Source organism: Gasterosteus aculeatus, chromosome Y, assembly GCF_964276395.1.
Source record: "Gasterosteus aculeatus chromosome Y, fGasAcu3.hap1.1, whole genome shotgun sequence".
Lineage (NCBI taxonomy): Eukaryota > Metazoa > Chordata > Actinopteri > Perciformes > Gasterosteidae > Gasterosteus > Gasterosteus aculeatus.
The window spans coordinates 6,205,994-6,232,324 of record NC_135709.1 but is presented as its reverse complement, the minus strand read 5'-3'; the positions used below and the strand labels follow the sequence as shown (position 1 = coordinate 6,232,324).

Sequence of the window (26,331 nt, the reverse complement as noted above, 5' to 3'; positions counted from 1 at the left end):
GTGTCCCCTAGTCTTCTTTTGGAAATCTTGATGCCTTAAGCAAAAAAAATAGGACAAATCCAACTTTTAAGGACTCCAATTTTCTTTATGAATGAATAATGTATAGTAAATAACTAATTCTTCCTTAAAATATAGGGGGCATAAGTATACAACCTCTATGGAAATTTAACATAGAGGCAGGCAGATTAGCATGGGTGTGTAAATGAATGGGCAAAACTGTATAAACGTCACCTATTCTGACATGCTCATGTAGATACCTGTCCAACACTTTGTGGGCACAGTCCTTGGTGTTGCGCCCACCAATTTTTGAAATTTGCAGCACCTGTTGAAATAAGTCCATAATATAGTTGACTGACACTCCACAGAGGAATCTAACAGTGTGTGAGTGCACTGTATTATTTTATTTTAGGGTATCCATTACTTCGAGACTTGTAAAACCTACTAGGGTATCAAAGATCTGTGCATCAGAGAGGCGTTGCTCCAGTAACTCAATCTCCTCCATGGTGTCAATCCTCTCAATATGAATAGCTGAAGAGGCAGGCTGTGTTTCCTTCAGGCGATTGCGGATATCCACCAGTAGGTTCAGGACTCTTTTCTGAAACACTAAAATAAATAAACACATTTATTGATTATAACCATGTTCCAATTACCATAAAAAGGTTAGCTTGCTTACAATTGTTTTTGTAATCAGCTTCAGTGTTAAAGAAAGAAACAAAAGTCCAAAGAAATATCATCTGACATGATGGAAACCAAGCTACGGCTATAACTGAAAAGCAGTTTCTGTGGACAGAGAACAGTGAAGGAAGAGAGAAGGTGGTACAATTAAAAGGGTTTTCTCCACTGCCAATAGATCAATACTTACCATCCCAAGGCAATGGGAAGGCCCATCTCCCAGTCTCAGTCACTGCATCTGCACCACAAAAAAAAAATCAGTTTTTAAAATCATCCAATGAATTCTAAATTACATGATTTCTTGTTAAAAACCATGTGTGCACTGTGTAATGTGAACAGGCAGCCTGGGTGATAGGATCACCACCTGAATAGCAAAATAATCCTAATTGACCGTGGTTATGAATGCAGCCGGCAACTCACCATGCCTGTCATAGTGGAGGCTGTTGAGATTACCATGCTGTGCTCTGTCATGTCTGGACCTGGCCCGGGAGACTGGGGGCATCACCATGGGCTCGTATAAGATACAAGATTGATTTATGTCACATTTGGTTATACAAAGACATATGGCAGTGATATGAAGACTGTGTGCCTCACACCATCACTGTGCCGTAATCCATCATGACTGGACCTGGCGGTGTGCCTTGAACTATCACCGTGCCAGGATCTGAGGCTGGATCCACCGCTGGACCTACTGCTAGACCTAGTAACATCAGGGATGTGATTGGCAAAGGTAAAAAAAAGCAGGAAAATGTGTGTAGCACGGAGTGACCCCCGCCCCTTCCCCCAGGGTATATGGTTTGAGTACTATAGTGTTGGCTACCGTATGCATTTACATTACATACACTTCAATACAGTCAATTTATGGGAAATATTGATACATTGACATAATACATATATTTCAAACATAGCATTGTGGAGGGTGAAAAGTGACGAGACATGAGACGGAGATGCGTTGAGTCAGCTTTACTCTCCAATAATACATATCAACACGTTAGAACTACCGCGGACGTTAAAACCTCACATCAAAACACTTTCCCTCAAAGGTACAGTCCCTTGGTGAATGTCTCTCCAGCGTTACTTGTGGGTCACCACACAGGCCCCCCCAGAATTCACCCATAACCACAGGCCCAGACTGAACAGGTATCCCACAGAGAACATAGGACACTACTTGCCAGCGCAGAACAGTCCAGCCCATAACAGTCCCAAAGAAGGTCAACGTATAGGGGGCGGACCAGGCGGCCATAACGACTGCGCTTAACAGGAGGAGGGCAAAGGGCGGGGGGCAGGGCAGGAGCAGGGGTAGGAGCAGGGGCCAAGACCGCCGTCGGGAGGCGCCTTCGGCGTGGGGGCCGAGCCAGCTGAAGTGGTTCGTCAATATCCACATGAGCAGGTTTGAGACGGTCAATAGCTACCCGCTCAGGCCTACCCCCCATATCCACAACAAAGTTCTTAGACCCTCCCACCAGGACACGGAAGGGCCCATCGTAAGGGGGCTGCAGCGGGGCGCGATGGCCATCGTGGCGGATGAAGACGTACTTCGCCGACGGCAAATCCTTGGGAACATAGGACTGGGGGAGGCCATGGCGAGACGTCGTAATAGGAACGAAAGCGTCGGCAACGTCCCAGGACACAGCACGATGGGCGGTAACTGACCATGGGGCCGTGGCATCCGGAAGAAACTCCCCCGGGACGCGCAGCGGCTGGCCGTACACCAGCTCGGCCGATGAGGCTTGAAGATCTTCCTTGGGGGCGGAGCGAAGGCCAAGCATAACCCACGGGAGGCCCCAGTCGGCGCCCGTAAGGCTGGCCCTGAGCGCTGCCTTCATGTCACGATGAAACCGCTCGCAAAGTTCATTGCTCTGTGGGTTATAGGCCGTGGTACGGTGGACACTTACCCCCAGGACCTCGGCAACCGCAGTCCAAAGCTCCGATGTAAACTGCGGACCCCTGTCCGAGGAGAGGTTGGACGGTGTGCCAAAACGGGCCACCTAAGTCATAACGAATCGGCGGCGAAATTGTCTTTGCCGGCCACGTGCTGAATGTCAGTGATGTACTCTGAGATAGCAGAGAGCTGACGCTGCTGTCGACCAGACCATGGCTCCGAAGACATGGCCATGGCGAACGTCAACGGCTTGTGGTCAACGAAAACCGTGAACCGCCGGCCTTCCAACAGGAACGACGGGTGGCGAGGAAAAAACCCAGGAGCTCCCTGTCGAAGGTGCTGTATTTCCTCTCGTTGTCACGGAGCTTCCTGCTGAAAAAGGCCAGCGGCTGCCAGGCTCCGCCTATCCACTGTTTACACACAGCCCCCAATGCGTAATGCGAGGCGTCTGTAGTAAGAGACGCAACTGGGGCGGTAGGAGTGCCAGCAGAGCTGCGTTGGCCAGCGCGGTTTTAGCAGCGTCAAAAGCAGCAGCCATCCCTGCGGACCAATCCAACACGTCTGCCGGGCTCCGACCCCGCAAGGCGTCATACAAGGGTCGCATGAGTTGAGCCGCATGGGGAAGGAAACGGTTGTAGAAATTCACCATGCCCAGGAACTCCTGCAGGGACTTTACAGTGCGCAGGCGTGGGAAACCGGCGACGGCCTCCACCTTGGCCGGGAGGGGTACAGCTCCCTGCGGGGTGACATGGTGGCCGAGAAAAGTGATGGACGACTGGCCAAACTCGCACTTGGGCGGATTGATGATGAGACCATGCTCACTTAGCCAGCCGAACAGCTGCCGGAGATGCGTCAGGTGGTCGGTGGTCCGCGCTGGCCACAAGAATGTCGTCCAAATAAAGAAACAGGAACGGCATGTCCCGTAGCACAGAGTCCATGAGGCGCTGAAACGTCTGTGCCGCAGACTGCCTGCGGGCGGACGGGCACCTGGTGGTAACCGCGCACCAGGTCCACCTTCGAAAAGATCGTGGCACCAGCTAGGTGGGCGGAGAAATCTTGTATGTGCGGCACTAGGTAACGGTCGGGGGTGGTGCCGTTGTTCAGGCGACGGAAATCACCACAGGGACGCCAACCACCATCAGCCTTGGTCACCATGTGCAGGGGGGACGCCCACGGGCTGTTGGAGCGGCGCACGATGCCGAGGTGCTCCATGGTGGCAAATTCCTCCTTGGCAATCGCGAGCTTGGCCGAGTCGAGGCGCCGGGCTCGTGCATAGACTGGGGGGCCAATCGTGGTGATGTAGTGCTCCACGCCATGCTTAGCCACCGCTGATGAAAACGTGGGCGTGGTGATTTCCGGGAATTCAGCCAGCAGGCGGTGATACAGGTCCCCTGTGGCAAACGTGTTCGACAGACAAAGCGCCCCCTCGCCCCCCCAGCGTGCAGGGGTATGAAGCAAAAGAAAGGGCGTCGATCAGGCGGCAGTTTGTAACATCCACCAACAGTCTGTAAGCACACAGGAAATCCGCGCCCAGGAGCGGTGTAGACACGGCGGCCATGACGAAGTCCCAGCCGAAACGCCGCCCGCCGAAACACACCTCCACATACCTCATGCCGTAGGTACGAATGGGCGTGGCATTGGCGGCGTCCATCGGGGGACCATGCCCGCCAGCCATGGTGTCCACAGGCTTCGCCGGCAGGATGCTGCGCTGAGCCCCCGAATCGACCAGCAGCCACCGGCCGGACAAGGTGTCAGCGATGAATAACAGCTTGCAGTCACGGCCAGCGCCCATAGCTGCTAATGAGCACCGGCCCTGGCTTTTCCCTGGGCCCCAAAACTGGCGACACTGTTTGGCCTTGGCCCCAAACCTGGAATGGTAATAACACCACACGTCCTCCCGCAGTTGGCGGGCCGTTACAGCCGCTGCAGTGTCCGGGCCGTCCTCCAGGGGTGGAAGCGAAGCAGACGTGTGCTGGGGGGGTAGCAGCGCGTGGACAAACTGCTGCCGGTTGGCGAGAAAAATCCTGTCTGCCTCCAACGCCAGCGCCCGATAGTCCATGGAGGAAGTGAGTGCGGAGCAGGCCAGCGCGGTGCGCACGGGCGCTGGAAGCTGCCGCAGGAAGATGTGGGCGAAGAGGAACGAGGGATCCGCCGCGCCCAGCACAGCCAGCATCCTCTCCATCAACTCGGACGGCTTGCCGTCACCAAGGCTATTCAGGGACAGCAAGACGGTCCGATTTCTCCAGCTCAGACAGTTCAAAGAGTTTTAACAGGAATGTTTTGAGTGCGTCGTACTTTCCGTTAGCTGGAGGAGCCTCCAACAGGCCGTCGTTGAGGCATCCAAGGCCGAAACAAGTGGAAATACTTAGTAACATCCTGCGTAATTCCTCTCAGCTGGAACTGAGCCTCAATGTGTTGAAACCACGGCCGCGGGTTGCGCTGCCAAAAGTCCGGTAGCTTGATGGTGGCTGCGTAGATAGCGCCGACATTAGCCACACCGCTAACAGCGGCCGGCACCGCAGCAGCAGCATTCTCACCACCGTCGTTGTTCGACATGATCAGCGTCGGGGTCACCAAAATGTGGTGGGTGAAAAGTGATGAGACAGAAGACGGAGATGCGTTGAGTCAGCTTTACTCTCCACTTCAATAATACATATCAACACGTGAGAACTACCGGGGACATGCACGTTAAAATCTCACATCAAAACACTTTCCCTTAAAGGTACAGTCCCTTGGTGAATGTCTCTCCAGCGTTACTTGTGGGTCACCACAACATATTACAAAACAGCCTATAAAACTAAACAGACTAACCCCTACTGGTGGTCCAACTCTAGAAGTCAGCCACTACTGACGTTGTGCCCTGTCCTACTTCTTTACCTGGAGCGATAGCCATCCCTCGCATGTCGAGATCCTGAAAACACAGAATATTCATACAGAATTTCAGAAGGCCAGACAAAATACAAAAGTGACTGTTTAAAGTGTGGTGTGATAAATACTCACTGGGTGTCGACTGGTCTCTACTCCAAGGTGCTGTGCATGCATCTTGAGAGTGAAGAAAACAAATAATGTTCAAAGATGTACATTTATTGAAATGAAACAAATCATTCTTGCACTGTTGGACTTACTCATTTGCACCATCACACTCACTCACACAAAGCACCTTACTATGCACAAAGAATTACAAGCTCAGTCCCTGCCTCAGTCATTGCAAGCGCCTCATGATTAATCACCCACTATGAGGATACTGTTTTTAGGCTTGATTTAGATTTGAGATAGATATTTAGTACAATTTGTATTTTAGGTATATTCTTTATCTTCTATTGTCCTTATTGCTTAGTTGTCTTTTTTATATTATATACTTTTAATTACTTTTTTCTGCTGTAAGGGAATGTGTGTGTTATGTCTGTATCCTGCTGAGACCTTGAATTTAACTTAATTCAACAAGCAGTGAACCAAGACCTTGTCCTAAATGGACTTAAACTTGTACATTGCGAGGGGAAAAGTAAATACTCACTAGGAGTGGACATTTCACTGCCCCAGGGACTGTCCGCACTCTCCACTTGGCCAGACATGGCTCCATCTTCATGGGCTAAAACACATGAATGAGCCCGTAACTCATGTTGTACACAACACATTTCATGCTTCTCAAGTTGGCATCAGTACTCACAAGTATTGTACAACATGTTTGTGTCCTCAATGGGCTGCAGCTTCCTTGGTGCAGTAGGGAAAGTGGGTAGCTTGAAGGCTATACAGAGCTAAAACTAAGCATATCAATCTCCAAAAATATATAATCTTAAAGAATTTTCATGGTCGATTACGTTGACTAATTTCAGCAGTGTTTGTATGGGCAGTAGTAAGTTAGAGCTTAACATCAGAAGGCAAACTCAATGTTACACAGCCCACAGAACAGAAGCCAATTTACAGCATTCAATTACCTTTATTTTATTTAAGTAACGCTCCGTTGCCTTCTTGTTCATCCCGTCGTTGTGGGGGGAAAAACTCACATATGCTCAAACGGTCCATTTGTTTTCTTATATCCTCTTGACGCCTAACGTTAAACCTATGTGTTTCTTCCCATTAGTAATCGCAGTGTCTTCCTTTAGCGTAACTTACTGCTAAAATGGCTGCCACACCAACACGAACTTAACGAACATGAAAGCCGGCCTAGCCTGTTAGCAAACTAAGAAAATCATAGAAATGCAAGGTTTCCCGCAGCACTTTGCAGCTAAGGCGGCCGTCTTGGCAAATGTAGCTGCTGCCTTAACTACGTCGTCGTCGTCCAAAAAAAAAAAACATTGCCATATATCAACATATATTGTTGGATGCGCGTGCGCTCAGAATCGGCCCGCCGGCACACTCCGTGCAGAATGCTAACTAGCTCGTTATGCGCGCGAGCATGCTAGCCCCTGATGGCCCACCTTGACTAACAAATTTCCTGCTGGAAACCTTGAAATGCGAACCACTTTGCAGGCTACAAATAGTTTACATTCACATTACACAACATGTTCTCTCGTGGCCAACTAAAATAACATCGAAATTGAACATGAACCAAGACTTCGGTGCGGCAAGCTAACGCAAAATAAAAATGTGTGTTGTTAAGGCATGCTTGGCCATTTGCTACGATATAAGGCTGAACATAAGTACGCATGGACATAGAATTTACTAGGCTTATCGAACTTACCTTCAATTTAGAGGAAAGCGATAGGTTATTCACCAGCAATGCAGGCTGACAAGCTGTGCCGTTATTTCTTGCTGTGCCTCGAACACGTCGCCAAAGCCTGATGTGAAGAGCCGTTATTCAATGCTTCGAACGCGCTGAATCGTGCCAAATGTCTGGCGTGTTGCCATGACCGAGTGGCGCTTATATGATGTGTTGCTTCAGCCAATCAGAGTGACGTTGACTGGTTTTTAAAGCTTTGAAATCCAAAGCCCTTAGTCCTCGGCTGTGACTTTTCTGCTGTTGTTGGTTATTTTGAGATCAGTGGCCATCACCCCCCCTCTCGGCTACTTAAAATGTACTTATTAATTTAAGAAACTTAAACATTTATTTCAAATTTTGAACGTAAATATGACGTCCAAATTGGGTCATGGTTGGATGTCCAAATAGTGGACGTAATATGGACGTCGAATAGATGTCCAGAATTGGTCATGGTCCGACGGACCCAATACAGACATGATCTGCATGTCTATCTGACGTCCAATGTTTAATGGGATAACGTGTTGTTGTTTTGTACAGCCTATTCGTCTCAAAGTTCTGTAATCATCAAGAAGGTAAACAAATTATGTGCAGCGTCCCTTTGCTTCAAACCCTTTTGCAACATGATTAGACGTGTCGTGTGGAGTAGAAAACAACCCAAGGGTTGTATTTATTGGTAGTTGTGTAGATAATAATATGAATAGGATGCATGGGAAATTTCAAATGTGTTGTAAATGGGGAGTATTTGCCCTATAATTTAATTTACCACTTAGATTTTTGGATGTAAGTAACTGTTCATCTATTATTGATCAGCAATCCATGTGTAAGGATTTAAGCGGTCAAAGCCAGGGATCACCTGCAGGAGCACTCTAGACAATACAATACTTTGTGTATGTACTGTATGAAAGGAATATAGAAGAATGTCCCAGCATGTGTACTGTTTCTGCCTTGCACGGTGGCTATTGGCATTGTGAGCTCTCAGTGGAGCTCTGGGCCTCTCATTGCCTGCAGCGGTGCTATAATCCTGCATTTGAAGGGGATCTGTTCTGGGGACCGGAGACAAAGCATTCTGTCGAGTATCAAGTGTCCGCCACCAAAGCCCGGCTCCCTTGCCTGCCCTCCAGGGGGGGTTCTTGTGTGCTGCAGAGAAATCAAGTCGAGGGTGATGCTCAGTCAGTGGGATTTGAATCGGGCCTCTGCGAGGACCCGCTCAGGATTGGCCGAGATGGGATGAGATCACGAGCCGCCGCCAGTTTGCTCCGTGTTTCACAAGGTCAATACAGCGACTTCTGACGGGGTTGGTTGCATTTTTTCTTTTTTCTTTTTTTTTTCCCCAGCAATGCTCCACTGACCTACTTCCTTTTAATCCCTCGATGTGACCTTAATTGACTATGGGGAGGAGAGAGGGGTGTGTCTATGTGTTTTAGGGGGTGGGAGGGGCTGAACATAGGGCACACAGGAGCAACCAAGAGAAAGGGGAGATTTTCGAGCTGCTGTGTCCAGGCCACAAATGAATTTGATTCTGTTATGTAACTGTAACCACCATCGTCTCTAATCACATCAGTGGCTTTGAGAGACACCCAAAATAGAGGGTTTGTGGGTTGGACAGTAGGGGGGGGGGACGTAAATGGACCGGGGTCCTAGCAGCGAGCGTCTGAATAAGACAGCTGTCCTGAAAGAAAGGCGGAACTAACTAGACTCCACAAAAGAGAAGGCGGTGCAAGTCTCCAGAAATAAACATAGTTATTTAATCCTGAATGTTGTGAAGGACTGTTTATAACGACAATCGCGGTACTTTGAGGAATCATTTTGGGAATTACGCTTGAATCCTTTTTTCCCGTTAGATGAGAGTATCAATATTAGTCTTTTATCTGTAATCTCTCTGTGTGTTTATCCAACCTTCATCTTGCTCTGTTGACGTAGCCGTGTGGCTCACTCGTGCTTTCAGTGCATGTTAGTGCATGTGATCACATGGCTCGCTCAAAGCCGCCGAATCGCACTGCGCTCTGACGCCACCCGTTCTCTGGCTTCCCCTCAGGTAAACTGTGTGCTATGGAAGCACTTCTTCTGCTGTTTGCATTGTAAGCGCTGCTTGCTGCATTAAGACGGCTGTGATTCACAAATGTAGCTTGTGTTATGTTTGATTTGTAAAAAACACTTCTGTTAAAATCTATAACTTTCAGTGTAATATACAACCTTTTGCCACACGTTTGACTTCTCATATTCTGTCCTCCTTCTTGTTACATTTACATTTTGCTAAGAATTGGTATTGCATATTAGCAAAATGTACATGAATTGATTCATTGTCCAGGAAAGTTAAATACTGCTTGTTTTACACAAGTAGTTTAACTTTTTAATGTTAATGTTCTATTCTGCAGATGGTACTTTTAAGATGATGACTGACCAGTTTGATCACATTCTTTAAACTGAAAGCTGTGTTGAATCTTTTCCGGTGTCTTTCATGCAGATATTGTATTAGCATCTATCTCTCTTCAGTACATCACCACAAAGAAAAACGTCCAAGGCTTAGAAAGTAAATCTCTAGAATCTGTAAATGATGAGAAAATATGCGCAATGTCTTTAAATCTTGTTTACCGGCATCCTGAACTATATATCCCAGTTCCATATTGGAAAAATCAACAGGTTGTAAGGCAGATGCACGCGGTTGGGCATTGCTTTGCTGCAGAGAATAGGAATCACTCAGCCATGACTGTCTATGAGCAAAGAAATATCTCTTGACCGGCGTCAGATGAGCTCATGATAGATTTCCGGGGGCTGGACGGACGCCAGCGCGACATGACTTCATTTGAGCAGCGCGTGATGCACATTGTCTTTCAGCGGGCCGACCGTGACTCTTGGACCCCGAGTGGTTCCGGATGGGTCAGAGGTTAACTGATTTGGCGAGGGTTGTCTCCGGGGGGTCTGATTGGGAAGCTGACGGCTCCCTGAGTGTCCTCTGTAAAGTGCAGTCCTGTGTCACATACTGACACACTCGTGTTTGCCTTGAGTACCATTGGGTCCTTTGTCAGGTCCTGAAAAGAACAAGCGCGCTGTCTGTGAAAATCTCTCACCATGTCTGGTCCTTTGTTCTCAACCTGAGCCGGATGAATACAGTCATGGTGAAAATACAAGTGGGATGCAACATCAACAGAGGTGTCCAGCTGATAGCTTTGCTCTCGAGCTGGACTCTTAATTGTAGTGGATGGGTAGTTACTGCTGGGTCGAGTGAACTTTTAGAGGCTATTAGTGGCCCTAGTGGGCATTGGATAGTGGACTATCTGAGATCCCTCTTTGTAGAGCTGGATGAAGCCCAAAAGGAGCAGAGGTAACCAGGCAACCATGTGGCTCTGGGGGCGTGCGAGCCTTGCTTACATGAGACCCTGCACTAAAATAATGCATGCATGGTGGATGTAATAACCTCTGACCTGTGTTCACATCCGCGTGTCTCGTGCATTTTTAACGGTGCTCACAAGAGTTCTGTGGCTGTTGGACACTCGCCCGTCTCTGGCTGGTGTCTGTGCGGGCAGCACCATGTCCCATGTTTATTTTCACTTTGATAATGTTGTCCCTGTCACTTTAAATGGCAACATTTTTTCAGCTGGTTCCTCTGTCTGTCTGTCTCCCCGTGCTTTAACAGCTAGTTATATAACTCCCTTTTCTGCCTCAGACATCCCAGAGCTCTTGCAGTCAGCTGACAGCACCCAAATGTCTGCTGGTAAACACACTGCTTTCTGTCTTTTCTCTCTCCCGATTTCTTTTTTTTTTCCTTTTTATTTCCTCTTCACCCCTCCTACACCCGACTCCTCAGCGATTAGGGATTGATTCTCTTCTCTGTCCCTCTGCCTCCTCTTCCATTGGTTGGGCTCCATATCCCCAGGCCAGTTTCCACATATTAACACCAGAGGCCAGGAGAGGCGGGCAGATTTGCATTGCCTGCCATGGCCCATGGATCCTGTAAGCCAGTGAAAAATGAGCTTTACAGAGGCAATAAATTGCATCCAATTTGGAGATGAAGGCAGAAATAAATTTATCTTTTCTGAAGTCAGAAAAGGAAAAAAGCCCCTAGATAATATCTGTTCCATTTTTTAATATCCTTTTTTTTTGTGTAAAAAAAATTATAAGTCTGCACTTTCATTGCCTTGTTTTTTTTTTAGTACAGCAGGTTTTAAAAATAATCATTCTTGTCTGTGCTGATGTGTTTTTTGCATCTTGCTTGAAATGCATTTGAGTCAGAGGAGACATTTTGAAGAGATAAACGCACAAGCACAACTCTCCCCTCCCCATTTCCCATCATTGCATTATCCTAAATGAACTGTCCAAGAGGCTTAGGCTCTCTCAGCTCAGTGCCGCAAAAGTCGGGAATGTGAGAATGTGCGGTAGTCTGAGAAATGATGAAAGGGAGTGTTTAGTAATGACCACATCTACTTTCTAGCGCTCCTGTTCACTGCGTGTTCCCCCAAGTGTTTTCCATCGCTTCATCGTGGCAGCCCCTTAAATTGCTCCTGAATTAATTAAATCTTATCCAAAACACTTCAGTCTGTAAAGCTGGTATCAATAGTGCAAGCCAGTGGAGGGCTTAACACTTATTTTCCCTTTGGTGATGTGCAAGATAGATAGATAGATAGATACTTTATTATTTTGGTATCACAGCAGCATGTACAGGGAAGAAAATAGAATAAAAAGATACACATTATATACAATATAATAAAACAGAAATATTAAATTATTAAATTAAATTAAATAAACTATAACTAACAAAAGAATAACCTTCCAAAAGAGACAATAATAATAATTTGTAAAAGGAGAAGAGGAGGAGCAGCAACATCACAGCAGTACAGGGTTGTTATTGTCATTATTTAGCCAGGGATGATTTATTGTAAAGTGTTATTGCACTGGGCAGGAATTACCTCCTGTATCGGTCCTTGTGACAGCGGAGCTGAAGGAGTCTGTTGGAGAACGTGCTCCGCTGTCCCTGTAGCAGGTGGTGGTCAGGATTATCCAATATGGATAACAGTTTCTTCAGTGACCTCCCCTCCAACACCTTTTCCAGGCTGTTTGCAGCCAATGATGGAGCCGGCCTTCTTAACAAGTTTGTTAAGTCTGTTGGTGTCACCGGCTCCAATGCTGCTCCCCCAGCAGACCACGGCCAAGTGCAAAGCACTGGCCACAACAGACTGATAGAACATCTCCAACATCTTGCTGCACACATGGAAGGATCGAAGCTTCCTCAGGAAAAAGAATTGACTCATCCCCTTCCTGTAGACGGCGTTGATGTTGGTCTTCCAGTTCAAGCCTCCTATTATACTCTGAAGCCCAACCTCAAGGCTGAAATGTTTCCCTTTGTGTTTAGGTGCTAGTGTTGTGTTCCAATGCTTTCCTGTGTATTGCCATGGCCTGCCAAAAAAACAGTGGTGGAAACATAAGGGGGGGATACACTCTGGAGAATTGCATCCCATTCTGTTTTTCTTGTCTCTTTTTTTTTTTTTTCCTCCAAGGGATTTTTTTTTTTTTTGCTTCTCAGTTAAAAGGCTGTGTTTCTCAACACTATTTCTATGTACTGACACGCCAACTGTGAGCTGTTCAAATTGGCACAAAAAACAACAACTAGTTGTCAGCGCATGGTGTTGTGGTGCCAGTGAACTCTAAAAGTACAACATGAAAGGGGTGATCTTGTGTATGTTGGAGTGCATTTCCTGACACCATCGCCACGCTGTTACTCATCACTGACTCTAAACCCGAGGAGATGAATAATGGCAAATGGGCAAACATTCCTCGTTTGCTGTACACTCTGACAGTATTTACTTTGCATCGCATTCTATTGTTTATTTTGCACTCAAATAAGCACAAATGCACTGACAGTGTTAAGCTTTTGCCTTCTTTATTTCCCCTTATAGATTGTATTGCTGTCTTTGAACACTCTGTGCTGATGAATCGAAAACAAAAAACGTTACATGCTACGTGAAAATATATGTAAAATGCAAAAGTGCACACTGTCAACCGTTTCGCTGTCTCGGGGGCCTGATGCTGCACTGTGCCACGCGCTCGTGCCGTTCATCTGAGCAGGCAGTTAGCTAAGCTCAGCTGATTAATAAATAACCATGCCGTGGTCTTGGATCAGTGCACCTCTAATGTACTCAGACTCTCTGCCTTGTTCCTGTTGCGTCTGTATTCCGCTCGGCTTCGCAAATGCCCGAGGAGGGGTGGAGTCCTGCTGCCGTCTATCAGCGTGTCACAGGGGCGTCTCAGCATGTAGTCATTAAAGCCCGCTGTGAGCCAGGAGCTCCCCTCGTGCTGCCTTGTTTGTCTCTCCACACGGCCAAACGCAATTGGACGTGAGCTCCCCCGTAGCTCCCAACGACTCAGCCTCCACCAAAAGGCCAAAAAGGCATGCTAACAAGACGGAGGGGCTTTTATACTTAAGATTTCTTTGTGCTTTTTGTATTTCTGATGGATTATTTGGTGTTTAATTTCAACATTTGCGTATCCTACAACAGATTTAGTCTATCAAGGTGTTAAATATCTGTTCCTCCAGTTCTGTTTGATTACGTCCTCTAAATATCCTTCTTGTGCTTCGCAGCTGGTCTTTTGGGCAAAGAACGTATGAAATTGTGTTGATATGGAATACTCATCTCTCGCTTTCTTTCTATTCCTCATCCATGCACACACACACACACACACACACACAGGAGCCTAGCTAAATAGAAACTCCAACTGTGATTGTGAAAAAAACAGACAGAATATGAATTAAGAATTCTGATAATCAATTTATATCAGCAACCATGGCACAAATTCTGCGCTTCTAAGAAACTATTTGTTGCTTTTCTTCTTCTTTTGCGTAATAGATGCAATATCTTTGGTCAATGATACATTTGAATACACACTTCTGGACACATTTTTAATCATCGTTGACATTTTCAGACCATCAATCGGTTCTACATCAGAACCCAAATCAGGCCCCACATGGCTCAGCCATCCTCCCCCTTCCTCATTTAGCCCTCTCTTTACAATCAATAACCTCTCCTCTTTCTCCCCCCTGATGGCCCCTCTAACTGCGATTTGAAACAGGTGTCCATCACCTGTCTGATACAATCGCCTCAAAACAACAGGCTCTCTCACCTGTGTGGTACGACCTGATTGACTCTTGAGTTCACCTCGCCTCGTCTCACGGCCGCACTTACCAGTTGCTCTGTTGTCGGTTGGTAGATTGAATGGGATGTAAGCGCCCTGACTGTTCCTCATCATCCACGCAGACTGTGGGATTCTATAAGTAAGTCTGACCCATCTGCCTGGCATAAATCAATAGGTGCTCTTCACGCAGTGCTGAGTGTGTTAAAATGAAAGGGCCAGTTCCCTTCACACAACCCAGATGACTATTGCTGTTGTTAAGGAACACCGCTCTTACTAAAATCAATAGTTGTAGTTTCTCTGCTGTCCTTTCTCTCTTTCACACTCTCTCTCCTTCTGCTGTTTCCGCTTGTTCCCCCATGTGTGTTTATGTGTGTTTATCAAGGCAGGCCAAGTTCTCATTTACGGTTGTAGGTCAGTGTGTCACTGTGCCATGGCCATGATGCTGACGCGTTTTGACAATCTTTGAGTGGAGAGGGGAAAAAAAGTAACTCTCTTCCTCCCCCCCTAAAGACAGATGCAACTGATTCTCTTGTTAAGGATGGTGACTCTGTGCATGGCTGTTATTACCCTGCACACGGGCGTCAAAACCAGGAAAAAGATGCACGCGTCAGTTTAGGCTGCAGGTTCAAGTCTCACAGCGAGGCATAATAAATATGTGTGAAATAATGCATGGTTATGAGGGAGCGCCATGCACACCTTTCCACCATATTAGGCTTTCATAATTGAATAAAACATGCAAGTGCTCCGAACATCCCCACAGAGGGAAATGGCGATCGCTAAAGCATGGAAGCCAACTCAATAAAGAATTGCAAATGAATAAGTGCTGAGAAGCAAACGAAGTGTGGCATATGAGAACAAGGGGGTGATTTACTCTAAAACAATTTTCAAAACAGCAGGTGAATGAAGGGCAGTAATTACCTTATAAAAGGAGAGTGGTTGCGAAGTGGTGGACGTTGTATGAATTTGACTCCGGCCTGTTATTTTTTATTTTTCCGTTTATTTAACCAGACAAAATATATAAGATCATACGCAAACGTGACCACGCGAAATAAATGAGAAGCATTTCTGCCAAGAAAGAGGGAGACGGGGAAAAGCTGGGAAAGGAGGTACACACTGAGATATCCAGAAGGTCCTTGGCAGCATTAGAGAAAGGCCTGGGAGGTTAGGAAACATCAAATCAATGCATTGTAATGTGAATTGACTGCTGACTTTGATCATCTGCCTTGGGAGTGCTTTAGCATTGAGTGCTGTCATACTGGCTGGTTTAAGCAAATATGGCACGGCCTGAAATGGAGAGAGATGGGGAGGAAGAGACAGGTTAGAATGGGAGTGAGAAAAAGGGATATGTGATGCCTGGCTTTCAGCGCGGAGTAATGGGCACATTCAAATTCAATGTGTGCTTGGTAAATTGCATACTGTAGATGTTAAGCATAGTTAAATTGATTCATAATTGCAGATAGAGAATATATTTATATATTTATTACTGGCATGAGGGGGTGTTTCTTAAAGCTGCAAGGAGAACAAGAACACAGTTTGGGAGCATTTGGATCGCTGCTCAACGGCACTCACAACATGGCTGGCGTCTCTCAGCTAACTGTGTTTACCCGAGGGGGGTAGGAGGGTGGTTGCTATATATACGCTTTCATGGCCGCACAGTAACAGCAGTATAAGAGCATCTCAGTGCGGCAGCCTTGAGCTAGCCATTGGGACAAAAATGCACTAACGGCAACCCGCGGGTGGCCCAGCGATGTCAACAAAGCAAGGAGAAGTATTCTCTCCTTAGGTGCACCATCCTGCACTATAACTCTACATAGATGTATTAATGTTTAGAATATCATTTAAAGCTGCGTTATTAGAATAGTCACCATGCATTGTTGCATCTGACTGTATTTCTTTCTTTTAAACTGCAAGTTTTACCCCGACTGAACTGTGCAGCGGTGCAGACAGCGGATATCCTCTCCTCCAAAACGATGGGTCAGCCCTGCTTAGTGTCAGAAGCTGCATGATATCCCAGCTCTGAAAGTGGGAATGCTCTTAAGCCTTTCTTCTATAATGGAGTGGCCAGTCTAATAGTGAATCGTGAGTCCGAGCAGGTAAGGAAGACAGTTTGTACCACAGCGCTGTGACCCCCGTGCGTCCAATGCAAGAGTCACATCCTTCTGCTAGGATTAAAAATAATCCTTTCAGTCAAATTTCCATAACTTTTAGTCAAATATATTTTTCAGAAATTTCTTTATGTGTCAATTGGTCTTTTCACCAGATTATATTGAATGTTGAAGTCGATGTAGCATTGCTAAAATTAATCATTTTACCTTCAGTACATGGATGGGACAATGTGTATGTTTGAGAAATAAACAGGGAGTAATTGAGATAGCAAAAGAGAAGATGGATGCAGCAAAAATAAAAATATATTTTGGACAACAATATTGCATGTTTCATAACGTCATCATCCCGTCAAAATGTCGCTGATGAACACGTTCCATTAGGGTTTCATTTAACTTAATCAACACTGAAGTTTGCATGCCCCCACAGAGGAAATTTTATATACAGCTGTTGATCTGTAAATATTTGTTTGAAAAAATTCATAGAAACAAAAGCCAGCTGAGAAAACAGTGCAGTTATGTCACTGGCACAAAGAAGATAGGAGGGAGGGTCGAGGCTGCACAGGAAGAGAGATTCCTTGAGTCAAGCTGCTAAAGAGCGGGAAAGAAAAGCCCAAAACCTCTTGTCACTGTATGTAAAGAAAAGCAAGACGACCCATAGGTATTGGGCTGCTAGGTGCATCTCCTAACAAGCTGACTGTTTAAAGGCTTTTTAGTGCTCCAGAGAACATGAAAGGCATGTTTAAAAATTTAAAAGACCGATCTGTTCCAGTGCTATGGAGCGGCAGAGGGAAGCAGATTCTTACGTCGTCATAATTCCCTAGTTGCTTGGTTTGTAAATTAATTAAGATGTTTATGACAGCTGCTTGCACCTAATGGAATGCTTATAGACTATGCTATTAATTATTACTGTTGGCCACGGCTGCAAGCTTTCACATTGCTCAGGACGTATGGCTGTGGCTGCAGCGTGGACTCCCCACTCAGCCTCAACCTCGGACCGCTCTCGTCAGCTGGCTGAGTCTGCACGTGTTTGTGGACGCGTGCAGTGCGTATTGGGTCATTTGTGTACTCAGCAACGTAGATGGAAATGTGCGTTGTGCCTCATCGGCTTCCTGGACACAACAGAGGAGGCTGAACTGTGATGTGTGTGCTGATTGGATGTTTCCCTCGTATGGAGTTGGATGTGCTATCTTGCCTTGCCTCGTGGACACCTGCACGCATTTCTTTTTATTGTGTGATATTTGGAGTGTCTTCTTCCTATTTTGGTAAACCGCTAGCCCTTCCTGTCCCCTTTTCCTGCTGTTAGTGTAGGGCAATAGCAGCGTGAACTGTAACCGACCCCATGAGCCTGGAGGAAGTTCAGTGGTTTGATCCCAAGTATAACAAATTGCTGGTTTGATTAATTTTCAATTGTGGGTAGAATATTTAACATACAATTTAGTTATATTTATTTAATTTTATTTAAAACTTCCTCTACTACAAAAGACATAATTCACGAGCCACAAAAATATAATTCAAAATTGTAATGACAATAATGTGTTGGGTATTATCCTTCGTATATAATATACAGGATTCTCTAATTTGAGTACAAATCTGAAGAGCAGATTATGTAAAAATGCACAAACCTTGTATTACTTTCTAACATAATTTAACCTTTAATTGTATTCATTAAATTATTCACCCTCTTCTGTTAAACTGGCCACTAGCGCTGAACAAACTGATGTGTGGCTGCAAGCTGCTTTGCTCCGTTTTTAAGGGGTCCCGAGCAATCAATTCGAGAACCACAAAGATATAGAGATACATTTTTCATAAAAATAAAGGACAGTGCTCATCAGCGTTCCAGTCATGGTGGCGGTGAAAATAATCTCTCATAGTCTGGGCATCAACATCTCGTGGTATCAACTTACCCAAGAGTCGGCGTGACCGATAACTGACGGAACACAGCTCAGTATTTTGAATAGTCTTTGGTTTGTACTCCTCTATCCACCCAGAGAGCAAAAAACATCGGCACGGCTTCTATTTGCCGCCGGCGCTAAGCTGTCGGCTATAGGTGCGTCCCGCTGGCGGGGAGACAACGTTTGCCGCCGATTACGTCACTCACATTCCTAGCGAGATGCCGCCGGTGGTCCGCCTGCTTCATTTTCTTTGGTGGTTGCCTCTGTCTAAAGGACCGCGAACGGCTGGCGGCAAGCCGCTTTGAAATACTCTCAAAATCTTTTTGACGTGAAGGACTCAAGCTCTCCTTCATGCCATTCCAGGAAGATGCGTTGTCTTTATTTTTTTAAACCTCAATGTTTTATTTATTTTTGCCTTTATTAGTTAAGTATTAATTAGCAACCTTTAGAAATGTTTAAGACATTTTAAAAGTCCCTGAAAAAAAGAAATAAAATCTAAGCACATGATACGCATAGAAGGAACTGCAGGGGCGGGACATGAAGTAGATGATTGGCTTTCCAGCGGGAGGGGCGGGACATGTGCATTTAGTCGCCATCTTTGCCGTGACGTATTTTTCTTAAAAACACGTGTTGAAGTGGCGGGTCTCCTACTTGGTTCTACTCAAAGTTGCTACAGCCTGGAGTCTGAAGAAGGATTAAAGGGATTCCCAAAATAAAGAACATAGTCAATCGTGGTCCCTCAGCTACTAAACTATGATATTTGCATCTTGGTATACAACATGTATAGGTGGCCCCAGGGGGAATTAATCAAACAAACACAGGTGTTTACAAGTCGTACCTGATTGCCCAGTGCGAGCAAACGTCTTGATCATTGTCCCAACTTGCTTCACCTGCTCTTGAAGTGAGCTGCAGTCATCCGAAGCTGCTCGTGCATTGCTTCCCCTCCAGGCTTGGTTCTCCTCCCTCTGGGCTTGGATAAATTGACAACAAGTTATTGCATATATTTACTGAATTGGACAACACACCTAGACACCTTTCATCCAGGGCAGTCAAGTGCCCTAATGAAGAACAGATTATGCATAAAAGGATTCTAATCTTAAATAGAAGCAATAGTTTTAGACAAACAACGTCACTTACTTGTACTCAAACGCTTTGCTCTTAGAAGTGGAGACTGGACCACTGGTGAGAAACCTTGTTCTGAAAAATAGGAAACAGAAATGTGAAAATCTAACAAATGGTATAGTTTAGTGGCAGGATCACAAATTGAGCATCACACCAAACTAAAAATGCACCACCTGAGAGTTCTGTTGTTTTAACACAAGTCACCGTTTTAAGACGGGTTCCTGGGTCTTTAGGAAGGGTTGGATGATCCTTGGACAAAATGGTTAAAAGCTTACAAAGTGCCACATGGGGGATCATGTTGTCAGTAGCCCACCCTGCCAATTGTGTCCTTAGGCAATCCTCTTCCTCTTCACCATCTTCTGTGCTTTAGGAAAACATCTCACACTGCATGAAAAGTGAGATTTTCGTCCCCGTAAACGCCCGGAAATCTCCCTAATTTCCGACAATTTCCGACAATTTGCAACCCGCGCACGTTGCGTTTGTCTGTGCCACAAATTGTCGGAAACGAACCATGACGTAGGTGGAGAGCTGGCGGAGGTGCGAATGGCCCGAATTAGCATATGCATGCAGCGAAACCGCGGGTGGCCGAGCCGAGCGGGCTTGAATATCCTTACTTCTTATTGGAGGAAACCACAACTTACTAACAAATAAAATCACTCGTGATTGGCAGCAAAACCACACGTGGGCAGACCAGGCTTGAGTTTCCTTGTTCATGATTGGATGAAACCACAACTTTCAATCACTCGTGATTGGTTGGCAGATCTGTCGCTATTGGTCACCCGCCTCATTTTATTTATATATTCATATTATGCTGTATATTAATTTCATGGTTATCCTATGTAGGCTACTACACTATTATTAGGATACCAACCAGGACATCAATGAATTTATAGAGAAAATGAACATTTGACACACGTTTATGCAAAGAAAGAGCTTTATTAACAACACACAAGCAACTACATACAAAGTGAGGATCTGCCCACACTTGGGTAACGGCGGTTTAAAAACTACAGCTCAGTAAACTGTCCGTTTGCCTCCTCGGGGTTGTTGACCGTCACTGGCGCGTTGTTTTCCGAGGCAGGTCTGTTGTGCAGGCGGCTCGTGTGCCGTCCCCTCCGCCCGACGTGAGCTCTACGGTGGCAGATTTCCAGAGTTCCACCTCGTCATCAGCCAGCACACTTTGTCTCGATTCCAGCAGCTGTAAAAACAACAATGAATCAGTACTGTGCGATGCGTACGGACACAACACATCTATCAATGCACCTGAAACAAGTCAGCAAATAAACTCTGACCGTCTTTCTTCTCGCTCGACTCCGCGCTGAATCCTTCGCAGCTTCCGCTCGCAATGAGTGTTCCGCCTGAACCTGAAGCTCCTGCGTCCCGTCTCAAAATACGTCTCACAGGCGGCTGGAAAACAATTAAATGAGTGTGGTATGAATTTTAAAAAATCAAACGCAAGTCACAGTAAAATTTAACAAGGAAGGAGAAACAGTAAACAGTGTCACTTACACACAATGACGTCGTCTAAATCTGGACTTTTCCCGGAGCAAATACGAGGTTACCGCCTCATTATGAGGCGAGATTAGTCTGTGAAAACAAAATGTACAGTTATGATCGGTATTCATACGTGTATATTTCCTTATAGCGCAGAATGAAAGCATATTCTTTAAATCTGACCCTTGCTCCGGTTCGTGGCGCCTGTAATTCGTCTCGGAGTTGTGAAGACGGCGCACCGCTTCCTGTAAACGACACGGCAAAGAAAACACACTTTAATAAAGCTGATTCTGCTCACTTGTAAGGCTACTAGGCTACTCTTAGCTTAGCTTGAGGCTACGCTACTTTTAGCTTAGCTTGCAGTCATCGAACGTATTCTTACCGCTATCGTGGGATTGTGCGCCCGTCTCCTCTTCTTTGAGTCGGTTCCTCTCCTCCATGGACAGAAACCCGCAGAGTCCCGAACGCTCCAGTGGAGCGAACCGCTCGTTGATATCGGCAGTTTGTTGTTGGAGTTGACGAGACGATCAACTGAGAGCATTCAGCAGCTTCTTCTGTCTGTCTGCGGACTGGCCGAAAGTTGGTGACCGCGGAGAGGAGTTGAAGGCGAGTTGAACGCGAGACGTCGTCCAGCCATTATTCACGAACCAGCAAAAACCAAACAAAGGAACTGGAGATACAGTTCTTCTGAATATAGTAACACACGTGTCTGTTTGTATGCTCGTCTTGCAAGTACTGCTATCTGAGTCATGCCTATGACCTCACACGTGATTGGACGAGGAGTCTGAGGGTCCTCCAATCACATACGAGGTTATTGTTATACGGAAGGACCAGTATTTTAGGAAGACAAATGGTTGGGACTTTGAAACAGCTGATATGCTTTATGTAAAGCAGTGTTTTGGTGTCAGCAGAACGACTTTCCCTAGAAAACTGTACAGTGGTGCCTCTTTCTCCATTCCACCAGACAATCTTGAGTCTGACAGACATGCAATGTTGACAATGTATCATCACATGTACCCTTGTGTCACTGAGGTTGAATGTTTTGCCGTGACATGTAAACGGGTAACACATATGAATGTAACTTACTCAATCGATAGATGCAGAGCAGAAAGGTCAGCATATGTTCATGCTAAGTGGTGTGGAAACACTAACAGTTTTGAGGAACCCGTCCTTGACCCTCTAGCAGAACTACGACCAGCCATTATAAAGCAGTTTATAGTTGTTAATGTTGTGTCAAAGGGTACGGCATTTAAACATGTTCTTGTACACGTTTCCTGGCTTCATCTCCACCCGGGCAGACATTTTTATGGAAAGCCAATAGAAGTTTGGGGCTTGCAGGGAACAGACACGTCATACAGCATCATTTCTGCCAGTTGAGCGCATTGCTAGAAGATGTGTGGTTAATACATCATCTGTGCATTTAAGTAAGACCAAAGAAAAGGTCACTGTAGTCCTGCCACTATGCACTGTAGTTGAGCTCTAGGAGACTGATCTCTGCAGACCCCTCATGCTGATTCAAATGTTGTCTGCATGGAATGCTCATTTTACCTTGATTAAAACTCATTTTTTAAAGAAGTTATTTTATGTATCTTTTTTACATAACATTTGCCATTGCTAATGGCGCACACAGTAATCTAGCATATTTGAATTAAATAAATCAATTCAAGCTAAAGAGTCTATAATTAGGCTACTGAGCCTGATCTATTTGTACCAGAGATTTTCTTACCTTTTAAAAAAGTCACCTGGGCTAAAACTCCCTCTGCGACCCTGATTTGCATTTGTATAGCTCACAGCATTTTCATTTACATGTCAAAGCCTCCCCTAGAATTAGGAGGAGGTGGGTCATGGGGGGACAACTGCCAAGGGAGGCCCACATCAATTTCTGACAATTTACGGCAGTTTTCGGCGTTGCCTGCAAATTGCCGTAAACCTGAAATTCCACGACAATTTACAGTGCCGCATACTGCCGAAAATCCCACTTTTCATGCAGTGTCACCAGCTTCACATGCCTCATCAACAATTATTTCCTGTGCTACAGAGATTACAGTTTGTACATGGCTTGTTGTAGCCATTCCATGTAGATGTTCATTAACATGGGGATTTACTTGGTCAAAGTCAGGAAAAAGAGCAAGTGGAGCATTGTTTGCAGCCGCAATTTCCTTTTAATCCCTCTCGACACCTTTCAATATTCTTCTCCTTTTGGCCCAGTAACTAGACATTGTGACTAACAGTGCATTTACCGTTAAATCCAAAAAGATTGTCCAGCAGTAGGTGTCTTGGGTGAAGATAACCAGTAATGCTCTGGTCAAGGTATCTGCAAGAAAATGTGAACAAAGGAACAAAACGCATTGTTAACGTTAGGAATCAGTTGTTATGCCGTGGGGGGAAAAAGATCCTCCAAATGTATTCATTGAATTGTCCTCTAACATGAAATGTACAGCAGTTCACAGAATTACAAATCTGTTTGTTAGAAAACACCAAAAGTTAGCCGGTGGGTGTGGGCTGGTGAGGTCGTTTATTTGTGTGCAGATAAACAGACGGCAATATAGCAAAACAACTATATTTAAGAAGGGTTTGACTTCATATTACATTTGAACTTTTTTTTCTTCATAATAACTACAATGGCATTAGCCCGGCGCCCCCCGCGCTCGGAATGAACCGTGTATCTACAATTTACACTACTGATTAAAACACATTTGTATTAAATGCTGAGGTGATTACTACCAGACAGCATATTTTATGAGTAAACTGGAAAGACTATAAACATATTATTGCGTTAAACACAAAGGAAAAATGTACTTACCTAAACGATGGTAGTCGACGTCGATGACTTCAGACTCCAGGCTGTAGCAACTTCGAGTAGAACCAAGTAGGAGACACGCCACTTGTTTGCAACACGTGTTTTTAAGAAAAATACGTCACAGTAAAGATGGCGACTAAATGCACATGTCCTGCCCCTCCCACTGGAAAGCCAATCATCTGCTTCTTAACAAGCCGGGAAAAATTTTGGCCTATGGACAAGTTTATGAGCCGTTTCCGCTTTACATCCTAAACTCCGCCCATTTTCCGCAATCCACTTCCGTTCTGGCGCGCTGGGTTGTTTTGCTAGCTAGCTGTTCCACTGACGGTCGCGCACAGAACAGAACCCTTGCGCATGCGTAGTAACATTATAACCTGTGGCGGGAAAAGGCGAACCTTGTTTTAGCCCCGCCCAAAAGACTTCTGAACACAAAAAAACACTGCAGTTCCTTCTATGCGTTGTATCAATAACATTTATAATGTGCTTAGATTTTATTTCTTTTTTTCAGCGACTTTTAAAATGTCTTAAACATTTCTATAGGTTGCTAATTAATACTTAACTAATAAATGCAAAAATAAATAAAACATTGAGGTTTAAAAAAATAAAGACAACGCATCTTCCTGGAATGGCATGAAGGAGAGCTTGAGTCCTTCACGTCAAAAAGATTTTGAGAGTATTTCAAAGCGGCTTGCCGCCAGCCGGTCGCGGTCCTTTAGACAGAGGCAACCACCAAAGAAAATGAAGCAGGCGGACCACCGGCGGCATCTCGCTAGGAATGTGAGTGACGTAATCGGCGGCAAACGTTGTCTCCCCGCCAGCGGGACGCACCTATAGCCGACAGCTTAGCGCCGGCGGCAAATAGAAGCCGTGCTGATGTTTTTTGCTATCTGGGTTATCCTCGCATGGAAAGTGCTCCGTTGTGTTAGCTTTGAAACGGGGGGTGGAAACTGTGATCTGCGTTCTATTAATCATAGTCCAGCTCCGTAGCTGTCCCGCTATCACGCGTGTGTGTAATTACAGGGGTATTTGTGCTCTGTTGCCTGGAAAATGGAAGAGTGGCTGTGCTGATGACTGACAAAACCCTTGCAATTTTAACCAATTTGTCAATGAACATACTTTAAGTCTCCCTGCTAATAGGACTACCTTTTCATCTGCATGGAGCACGGAGGCCTCACAGAACTCGCAGCTTTTAATTATCAAATACATGAAAAATAGATGTTGCGTTAAGTGCCGACCATGTCTGCACTGAACCACGGTAGGTAGCGGCGGGCCCCGCTTGTTTGCCTCTGCTCATCCTTGCTTTGTGTCTTCCTGTGCTCCGATACACCTCAATCCGCATCTCGCAGTCCGTTACTGCAGAGAAGGTAAAAAAAAAAAAAGTCCATGGTATTAATTAGTCGATTGACAGACATGTAATTCATCTCAGAGGAAGTTTTCATTACATGGGAGGCTTCAGAGGGGCAGTTTGGCTTATTGGCAAGTGCTAAGACCAGACCTAATGGGGCTGCAATTCCCTCCCTTTTGAGCAATTACAGCCAAGTCCTTATCGGCAGAGCCACGAGTCCACTGTTGTGGGACCTTGACTTTCAACACACTCGCATGGTGTGATCCTTCCCCATAGACACTTGTTCATTAGACAAGTGCCCGCTGCACTGTACTTTACTGGATGAGAATTGAGACTGAATGAGTGATGTTAATGAACGGGTTCCAATATATTTCGGAGTCAGCCTTAATAGAGCTCTTATTAGCTGACATTAGTTTGTCATCAAAGCTCTGGTCCCCCCAGCTCCTCCTCCACACGCGTGTGTGAACAGTCTATCGACGGACCCGGACAGTTCGGCCAACTCTCGAAGCGGATTTCAGCTTATAACTTCTAATCCCGTCTTTTATAACTGCCGCTTTTGATGATGGTGCAACATAGCTCGGACAGGGGAGTTGAAGAATACTTCAATTAAAATGACATTTGTCTTTTGGCCAAACCGCTGTGGTTTCCTGAAAGCAGACAGCCTGTGAATAATCCACTGCAACCATGTATGAAAACAGACGACAGACCAAAACGATCAATTCCAAGCAAACTGCACATCTGAGATTCTTCGTATTTAACTACTCTTTATTGTGAATATTTAAGCAACTCTGAATCGGTTAGCCCAAAGGCGCGCATCTCTTTGGGCCGAATGGATCATCTCGTCCAACAAATTACTGCACATAACTGGAGCGTGTGCCTCAGGAGCTGCAGGTAATTGTACTCCCCCTTCAGAGTTCAACTTGTGTAGGGATCATATATATTGTAATGTGATTAGAAGCGTTATCTCTGTGGAAGGTCACTGTTGACTACTAGAGAAGCAGAGCAGCATCTTACCTCTATAAACTGTATTGTGATGTTGAAATTGTGATTTATTTTTTTTCTTCTGTTTCTGAAAATAAGAAAATACTGGAAGGCTGCGATGTGTAAAACAACGTAATTACCAACAGTCCATTGACAACGTATCTATTTCACATCATGGGTAATTGAAGCCTCTATGATTAAGTGTGTAAGTGTG

General features: G+C 45.4%; 1 protein-coding gene and 1 long non-coding RNA gene across 2 annotated transcripts in view; one reads left to right on the top strand and one right to left on the bottom strand.

Annotated features, from left to right (window-relative positions):
- LOC120812655 (nuclear receptor ROR-alpha A-like) overlaps nucleotides 1–26,331 on the top strand; it is a 197,987-nt gene that overhangs the window by 96,471 nt on the left and 75,185 nt on the right. The gene's annotated exons all lie outside the window — the stretch shown is intronic.
- Nucleotides 20,602–21,137, bottom strand: LOC144391302 (uncharacterized). Its single transcript, XR_013455219.1, has 3 exons — nucleotides 21,007–21,137; nucleotides 20,790–20,904; nucleotides 20,602–20,695 (listed from the first exon to the last, which is right to left on the bottom strand). It is a non-coding gene; the product is annotated as an uncharacterized LOC144391302 (long non-coding RNA).